The 10,119-nt window shown below is 33.7% G+C and overlaps 1 pseudogene; it reads left to right on the top strand.

The window, feature by feature from the left end:
• The first annotated feature begins 411 nt into the window (after window positions 1-411).
• On the top strand, window positions 412-983 carry LOC137224320 (ubiquitin-conjugating enzyme E2 J2 pseudogene; annotated as a pseudogene).
• The last annotated feature ends 9,136 nt before the right edge of the window (window positions 984-10,119 follow it).

Here is a 10,119-nt window from a genome sequence, read left to right as displayed (position 1 = left end):
CCAATTTAGAAAGACTGGTACCTTACATGTGTGCTGAGCTCCTCCTTTCCAATATTCTTGAATGGCACTACAGTTCAGCTGCATCCATAAGGTTATGCATGGCAGATTCAAACAACTACAAATGAAAAATACTGGGGAAAATATTACAGAGAATTCCAAAAAGCAGAACTTGAATTTGCCACCATGGGGGCAACTATTTACATAGTATTTACATTGTATTTACAACTATTTACAAAGTATTTATATCATTATTAGGTATTATAAATAATCTAGGGATGACTTGAAGTATAGGGGAGGGTGTTGATAGGTTATATGCAAACACTACCCCATTTTAAATAAGGAACTTGAGCATCCTCTGATTCTGTGGGGTTTTGGAACCAATCCTTGGCAGATACCAAAAGACTACTGTATATGCACCAAAGTCCTGAGATGACTCCTTGTGAAAGTAGTTATTATCATGGACAACTAATTTTTTTCCAGAGAATTTTCTTTTAAACCTCCTAGTATTTATACAACTCCCAATGGAAAGTTCAAGTGCAATACAAAGCTGAGTCTTTTCATCATGGATTTCCCCACAGACAACCTAGCCTAGTCCATATCCACCATCCTGCCTGGGCAGTACAGAAACGTGGGACTTCAGCAAAAGACAACCGCCAGCACAAAGTTTAATGTTTAACTAAAAGACAATGTCTTTTTTGAATTACTGCTGAAGTCATATAGGAAATTGAAAACATATAGCACAAGACGAACTCAGCAGCAGACCCCAGACTTTCCCCTTCCAAGACATGGTTCCAGACAGAGAGGGACATACACCATGGCCAGAAGGTGCTTCAGCTCTTCTATGTGGTTGGGTGGGCCTAACCTTGCTGGGCTAAAGCAGGCCAATCTGCACCAAGGTCCTGGAAGGCGCCCTGGTGACCTTGTTTGTTATCGTTGAGTTTGCAGCCTTGCCTACGCTGTCAAGTAAGTTAATTACATGCTGAGAAGGGACAGCGCAGGAGGAGCCCAGATGTGGCAGAGGTAGTTGGCAATGCTGGGTCCCAGCTGGCGGCACAGGCTGGCGGCACGCACTATCGAGTGCAGGGCAGACCCACCACACTCCTGGGGTTAGCTTATTAAAAACCTTAAGCAACAACAGCAACAAAAACAAAGTGTGAGGTTTGAATTTGAAGGAGATGTGAGATTCTCAGCCCTTGGGTGTACATTATCAGGTGTAAATGACGAGCAGTCCTCGTGCTTTGGTTTTATACCTTATCTCCTGTCTTATCTTTTGACCTGTTTTAGTAAATCTGTTTCATTTTATTAGATTTAGTCACTTAAAAATATAAAACTTGGGACTTCCCTGGTGGTCCACTGGTTAGGAATTCACCTTCCAATTCAGGGGGTGCAATGGTCCGCATCAAAAATATCTTAAAAAAATATAAAACTTGGGGCTTCCCTGGTGGTCCAGTGGTTGGGAATTCACCTTCCAATTCAGGGGGTGCAATGGTCCACATCAAAAATATCTTTAAAAAAATATAAAACTTGGTGCCTATCAAAATATCAGATATAAACATTTCTCAGTATTAAATGAAAGCAACATTGGTTAAAGTACCTAGCAAACTAAAGGCACCTAATAATGTTTGTTGCTTCTCAAACTGAATGACTTTACCAAAGTAAAGTAACAAATGCACCTGTATGTAACTATTTTATAACAAACAAGTGTAAGTTATTTCACAGATCCTTTTAAATACTTCATCCTTAAGAGAAAGTTTGGGACTTCCCTGGTGGTCCAGTGGTTAAGACTCTGTGCTTCCAATGCAGGGGGCACGGGTTCAACCCCTGGTCGGGGAAATAAAATCCCACATGCCCTGTGGCGTGGCCAAAAAAAAAAAAAGTTCATTAATCATTAGCAAAATATTGCTTTCAAAATATTTTAAGGCACTGAAATAGATGCATACATGCCAAATTTTCAATATAGTAAAATGTAATGAAAAGTATTCTGAATTAGAGAAGTATATAAAATAAATATGATCACTTTTATAACCTGGATAATGTATACCTAATTACTCACTGCATTCACAAAAATCTATTCTAGGTGCATTGTAGGCTTAAAGATATAACATATTATCTAGAAGAATATAGATTCTTGATATTTAAGATCTTCATGATATTGAGGTAAGGAAATATGCATTATATGGACTAAAAAAGATAATTTGATGTACATTAATCTAACCAACTTTTATTCATCAAAAGATATTAAGAGAATGAATAGGCAAGTTATAGACTAACTTACAGTTCGTATTACTGACAACTAAAACCCAGAGTATATATTGTACTCTTTCAAATCAATGAGACAGTGTATTAATTTGCTAGGGCTGCTGAAACAAAGTACCATAAACTGATGGTCTAAATAACAGAAAAATGTCACCTCAGTTCTGGAGGCTAGAAATCCTAGATCTAGGTGTCAGTAGGGCTGCAACTTCCTAAGGGCTGTGAGGGAGAATTCTGTTCCATATCATTCTCCTAGCTTCTAATGCTTTGCTGTCAATCTTCATCTTCACATGGCAATTTTCCCTTGTATGTATGTCTAAATTTCCCCCTTTTTATAAGGACAGCAGGCATATTAGATTAAGGTCCACCCTAAGCCAGTAGGACCTCATCTCACCTAATTACATCTGCAAGAATCCTATTTCCAAACAAGGACACATTCTGAGGTACTAGGAGTTAGGTCTTCAACATATGAATTTCTGCAGGACACAATTCAAAGCAAAACAGACAACCCAATAGATCAAAACATGTAAAACATGTAAACACTGGAAGAGATTCTTATGAGTCAGCTAATAAATGTGAAAAAGTACTCAACTATTTAGTCAGCAGGAACCTGCAAAATAAAATTAAATTTCAGTATACCACCACTAAAATGGATGAAATGGAAAAAACTGATAATATTGACATCAGATTGGAAGTCTTATATGCTGATAATGGTAGTTTAAGTCAGTCCAACTGGTTTGGAAAACTTTTTGGCATCCTCTACTAGAACTAATTATTCGACAATTCCATTCCCCAGCATGTGCTGTAGCAGCACTGCTTGAAATAGATAAAAACTTTAAAAAGCCCATTAAGTGTGATTGTGTGTATGTATTTATATATGTATACATATTCACATATTTATATATGTATATATATGTTTTTGTAGATTTATATAAAGTATATCATAATAAGGAGATAAAATAAATATTGTTTGGATGCATCTCACAAACAAGTTTGAGTAAAAGATGCCAGACACAAAAGAATATATACAGTAAAATTCCATTTGTACAACATACAAAAACAGACCAAACTATTTATAGTGTTAAACATCAGAGACATTATTATCTTGGTGGAGAATTGTTAGTGATTGGGAGGGAGCCTGGGAGTGGCTTCTGGGAGCTCATGATGTGTTATTTCATGAACTAACTGCTGGTTATATAGAGAATTCATTTTATAAAAATCCATCCACCTGTATATTTATGATTTTTGTTCAGTTTCTGTATTAATGTTATATTTCAATAAGAATTACTTAAAATAATGGAAAGTTACTATCTACTGTAATATCCAAAATCACTTACAAAAGAATCACAGGATAAATGACATATTTCTATATATTCAGTTGAAGAATAAATGTTTAAAATGAATTTGTTTTTAATAAAAAGATGAACAAACATGTAAAACAATATACGACATTTCTTTTTAAATAATTGTTGTGCTTTAGTTGCAAGAAACACTGGAATAAAAAACATACAATTTCACACATGAGTTCTTCAAATTTTTTCACTCCTTTATCTTGTATCATTTTTTAATGAATTCACTTTTTGGCTACAAAGAAACAATGTTTTTAAATATTGGGAAACTAACATACATTCATTTACTAAAGTATGTTTTTGATCTCAGTGCATGTACTCTCTATACATACCCACTGAAAACTTCCCTGTGGTTCTTAGATTATGGGAAATATGCTTAGGTTTCAAATACAATTTCTGGACTCATTGATGAGATTTTGTCGTTTATTTTTTTAAATTTTTAAACTTTTTTACCTTTCAACCCCCTATTGTATCTTTAACATGTTTTATTTGAAAGTTGTTTAAGCCATTTCTGTTGTTCCCACTATTTGGGACAACAGAAAGTATACTCAGATCTGTTTGTACATTAGGATATTTATACTTAGATTCAGTTTTGGGTAAAAAACATCACATAACTATGAATATTTAAATAAACTTAAAGACAGGAATCAAAAATACCTGTAAAAATGTAAATGCCTTTGCTTTCTCCATCACCAATGACTAATACTAATTTTCATATTTTGATGATAAGCCTAGTTGTAATTTTAAAAGTTTTCTTAACATAATACTACAGAAATAAATATAAAAAATTCAGAGTTGGCATTTAGATGAAAACCTTATTCATTTGAAGTTAAGAGTTTTATTTTAATTTCAGTAAAATATAATAGTGTATATATATTGTTTTATTCTTGTGGTTAAAATCTCTCTTAGTATTATACTTTTTCCTAAAGTGAATGATATAAAACATTTCTTAGTGAAGAGAGAAAATTAGGTAGCCAGAGCCCTCATTTTATTGTTGTATTTTAGAGTTTAGGTTAAACATTGAACTAAAATATTATATAAATATATATGGAATATATATATATACACACATACATTTGTGCTATATATCATCTGTATATAGAAATATATATTATATATATTGTATATGTGTCTATATTCAAAATAGGATGCATAAAGCACCATAGCTTACTTATCCTTGTGAAGCTGACACAATTTTGTCATGTTTCCAAAGACTTCTAAATCTTTGGGAAAAGGAAGAACAAAGACAATTAACTCAAAATATAGCTGGCATTTTTAACTCTTCCACTCCTCATAACTACACATCTGTATCTTAACCTGACTTAATTTGATAACTATAGTTTTATTTTTTTTAACCATCTATTCCATTTTTTTAATTCTTTGCTGGAAACCTGATAAAATGGGTTATTTCTTGGGGCAAGGGTGACCGAAAATCATGTTTTTCTGAATTATCTAGGTCTAATTCATTACTGCCTTAATAGAAGTAATTTTCCATTGGCCAAGTCTACTGAGCAAAGGAATATTAAAAATTCTAGAGGATTTCTACTGGTCCTCTTTGCTCCCATTTTGTAACCTCCTCAGGAGCTCCCCTTGTGTAATCTGAAACCTGCCCTGTACATGAAAGACAGGGAGAGACCTAAGAAAGAGGCAGCCCACTCTAGATTGGTAGGTGGCGGCTTTAAGAAGCAAGGGAACTTTCAAGGCTTGTCTTGGGCAGCTGCAAGACCAGTAACTTTTGCACCTACCCACCAAATCTTAAAAGTTTATACAGATGCTTTAACTGGGTTCAATCATGTACACAGTCCAGATGGTCTCAACACCATATTACCATTATTTCAAAGCTGTGTCCTTGGGTAGCTTCCAGCTTGGGAAAGACAAGCAGAGCACACATTCCAAGGTGGGGCGTGGGGATGGTGGTATGAACAGCCTCCAAATGCTCTGGTCCAGCTTGCAGGTCAAACTGGAGGTCGTGTCTTTTTGATGACCTTTCTCAACAAGCAGCATCCCAGTTCATGTTTGGTAATCAGAATTATTCACCTTGGCTAGTAAGTACAATGACCCCTTTTTCTGCCTGTTGGTTCAGTGGTATGAGATTTCAAAAATGTTAGTGAGTGAGTGAGGAGTCAGCATCAGTTTCCAAACCACTGGAGATATGAAACTTTTCCTAAGGGAAATAGTTGTTCATTGAGCACAAAAACATCCAAATACTCCAATCAATTTGATTCAGGATTTGGAAGAAAAATATCTTAAGTAGATAATTAGTTGTAACAGTGAAAGGGACCACATCTCTATCTTCTGCCTTGTTCTTGGACCCATGTTGTTTCGCTAAGGAGTAGATGTTATGACATCTAACCTATTAGGCATGGGTCCTATTACTAAGTCTTTAGTGTATTCCATTATTCTATTAAATCTGCTTCTTCTAACTGTGTATTCAAACTAATGAATCCTGTACATGTTGATCTCATTGTTGTACTCACTTTACCATAACTAAGCAGAGATATTCTATGGGATTACATGTTGATGGATAAAGCTCTTTTTAAGATCATGAATGATGATGATGGCCGAAGCACTGCAGACAGGAAGGGGATTTAATATTCAGAATATATCTAAACCCATGAGAACAAACCTGTACTCCCTTCATGATAAAACAGTCCAATATATTCAGCTTTCTTGCAGGTGGCTGGCTATTACCCCTGAGGAAAGATCCTCTATCGTGGCTGCATGTTAGTAGTTTAAGCACTTATTAGTGACGGTAAACAGATCATTCATGGCGAGGAGAAATCCATGTTTTAGTGCTAATGCACTGCCTCTGTCTTTGCCACCATGGTCAGTTTGTACATGGACCCACAGTGTAAAACTTAGAGCACCTACGAAACAGGGCACACAGATGTCCACAGATTACTCATAAATGACCACTATAAAATTTCTATTTTCCCTGAGTCTTTGGATTTCTTCTTCAATACTCCAGAAATACTTTATAGTATCTTTCTCATTTGACTAAAGGTCATATTGGAGTTCAGGATGTAATTAACCAACTTAGTTCACACAATTACCTGCCGCTTAAACCCATCCCTAATACTGATTTGGTGTATCCATATCAATACATTTGGCCTGCCTAGTCTCATATTTTGTCCTCTTCGGTCAAACATCTCTTAGCCCACCCCCATATATGTTCCCGTAACTCCTGCTGGTACAAATTGGAAAGACCATGTTATTCTTTTAGTGTGTAGTCTGCTTTGTCCCAGACCACTTCTTGTACTTTTCCATTTGGGCTATGCTGGGGTTCCAATTCTTAAAGGTCTTAAAGGCCGACGGCAGAATGAATAGTTATAGTTGTGAATTTTGAGTAGACTAAGCAACTCCTCATGAAGAAACTCTCTCTTGTGAAGTCACTGGAAGGATTTTATGAAGAAAAAGTCAATTTCCTCAGACAGAGAAGGGTAAACTATTTCTAAGACAAGAAACACTGAGTTATTTTGGAGATCAAAATTATCACCTTCATCTGTGTCTGCCCAAATGTTTTTATCCAGTATCTCAGTATTCTACTCTTTCCCCTATTTATTTATATTCAAATGTGAGTTTAATGGACTATCAATTCTGCATCCCTGAAAATAAGTCTCTTGGTTTGGTTCATAGCGGCAATTAACAAGTTTTCTGATTTTTCATATGTGTTCTAAATTTTGTATTCAAGACCTTTATACTGATTCTCTTCCACTCCCTTTAGGAAAGTTAAAATAAGCTAGACCATGTAGAATGTTTATAACTGCCACAACTACTGCTTCTTTTAACTCCTTGCCTCCACCTACACTCCATTCCATGCTGATAGTAGTGATGTTTTTTGTATCAATGCTGCCACTATCAGTGTTCCATTTGCTCCTGGCTAGAGGTTATCCATGTGCGCTAGACAAGTATCTGATAAGAAACAGGCAGTATACTCAGAAGGAGTAATTTAAAATACCTTAATGAAGAGATGGTTTATAAAAGTATAGGCAGGAATGGTGAAGTACCCTGAGGCTATCTACAGAGAAGAGCCATTAATAGAAATACCCCATATCCACTATCCAGTATCTGCCATGATTGTTTCATCTAAGATTCTAATTGTTAACATTTTTTTATAAATTAGAAACAGAAATTACTATTATATTTGTTAGATATATTATAGTAAACTATAACAAAGATTGTGTACTCCAAGTGTGTAGCAGCTAAAGTTAGGTTTTTTCCTCAGTTGCATATATCTAAAATATGTGACATCAACAAGACAGAGTTATTTTTCCCTCATAATAGGCAAGACCTAGACAGCCTAGTGGTGATAACATGTCTAAGTCCAGAAGCCTTTAGAGACTGAGGTTCCTTTGTGCTCAACAATTCATCCCTCATTAAAGATGCTGTCCACAGCTCCAGGCAATAGGAAGAAAAGAAAATAAAGTCTTCATTTGAACTGTCTTTCATGGAGTGTTCTTAGAAATTTCCTTGTGACACTTTCTATCACTTCTAATTTGCTAGAACTTACTCACAGGCCAGATCTCATGAAGAGAGACTGAATACTATATATTTCTAATCTTTGGTGGTTATATTTACAGCTAAAGAGTTTTCTTACCATATAAAGGGGAACACCTTTATTGGAGTTCACTTAGTTGTCTCTGACTCACAACAACACTGACAAATTCTAGCCTAAGGCAACATAAACATAAGTAGGAAGAGATCTAGATAAATATTTTTGAGTTTTATATTTGACTCAGCCAAGCCATTGAAATATCATTCAGGAAATATCAGAATAGGGAAAATAATTTTCATACAAATAGTCTATTATAAATATACTCATACTTGAAAGAGAGCCTTAGAGTCATCACTTATAAAAATTGTAAAAAATAAAATGCTTGAATTGCCATTAATATACTTCTTTTCTTGAAACCATCATTATATTTTTCATAATAAGATAATTTTCTAATTCACTAACATTCTACATTTTGTGCAAGTAAAAATCTAACTTTACCTATGGAACTTAATACTTAATATTGGTTACATATATAAAATTTGGTGAGTTTAAATTATCTCTAAATGATTTAATATTATAACATCATTTTGACCACTCAAGAGTATAATTTATCTATTGTGAATAATAAGAATTAAAATGAAATCAGTAATGTCATCATGATTTAATAAAACAAATAGTATATAATGGAAAAAGTCTTTACAGTAGGATTCAAAATATTAAAAAATCTTCAATATCATTAACAACATCGTTACACATGTCCTTAATTATTCTAACATTAGATAATAAAATTCTGCATTCTGGTGTTTTTCTGCTTCTATTTCTTCTTTTACTCACTAATGTTTTCCAAATGAATGTTATTTCCCAGATTAAAAAAAAAAAAATTAAAAATTGTCACGTGATAAAACTTAGGGTTTCCCTTTTTTTCCCCCATAGAGCTATCTCTCCAACATTGGGTTGATTTCTTTTCAGGGAAATAAATAAATAAACAAATAAATAAATAAATAAATACTATGAAGGGCAATATTTAAGGAATTAAGAAGGTTCTGTAATCCACACATCATAAAACCATTAACTATAAGTAATACTGTAAAAATGAACCAAAAAAGAAAAGTGGCTATTTCTTAATGAAAACTATGAGATTTGTTTGTTTGTAAAAATTTTTTTGCATAAAGCAATTAGGAAACTTCATTTACCAATTAAATAATATGTTATTCAAGTGTGATTTCTTTCAGGTAAATTATCAAGATAAAATTTGAAAAATAAACAAGTAAAGCAGAAATAAGAAATAAAAACAACCAGGAAATAAAAGGCATTTGCTCAAGAATTAAACTAGAAGTCATCACAATATACAAAAAAACCCCAAACAAACAGTTATATCAGACAAAATAAAAGGGCCATATAATTTTTACTGAAATATGCATCAGATACCATTGAAATATGTAAATCTCTAATAATTCACCTTTGAAGTAGTTTAGAAAGGATGGCTCTATCAAGCTATAAAGAATTTGAATTACAACACATTTTATAATGTGTGTCTATTCGTTGAAAAGTTTACAAAACAGAACGTATTAGGAAGAATTTACTCTAAAAAACTGGAGACTTGATCTTAGGCAAGAATCAAACATTTGCTTAGGTGTGATTCAAAAAGCTAATTAAATATAAATCTTTTTTATCTTTAAAATAAAATAAACTCATTCCTGTATAATTTTTTCATATTTTGACTGAGGGATAGATCACAATGATCTCTGAGTTTTCATATTTGAAAATGGTCTTGCTCTCCTGATATTATCCTTTATGTTAACTTCTTCAAGAGTAATAGTCTGAGTAATTAAACAATACACACACTAAAAATCACCTCATTAGTATACACTGTAATGATTCCAGTCGATAAAAATTGGTAAGTCCACATGAAAATATTCATAATTTGTGGTTAGGTGGCCTTGTATACGTTATTCACTGATTCCTACATTCATCCTTTTATTTGCTCTCTTATTTCTTAATTCTTAACTCATTCCATGCCAC

The sequence above is a fragment of the Pseudorca crassidens genome, chromosome 5, assembly GCF_039906515.1.
Source record: "Pseudorca crassidens isolate mPseCra1 chromosome 5, mPseCra1.hap1, whole genome shotgun sequence".
NCBI classification, from domain to species: Eukaryota; Metazoa; Chordata; class Mammalia; order Artiodactyla; family Delphinidae; genus Pseudorca; species Pseudorca crassidens.
Note: the sequence above shows the minus strand (reverse complement) of the source record. Positions and strands in the feature narration are given on the sequence as shown.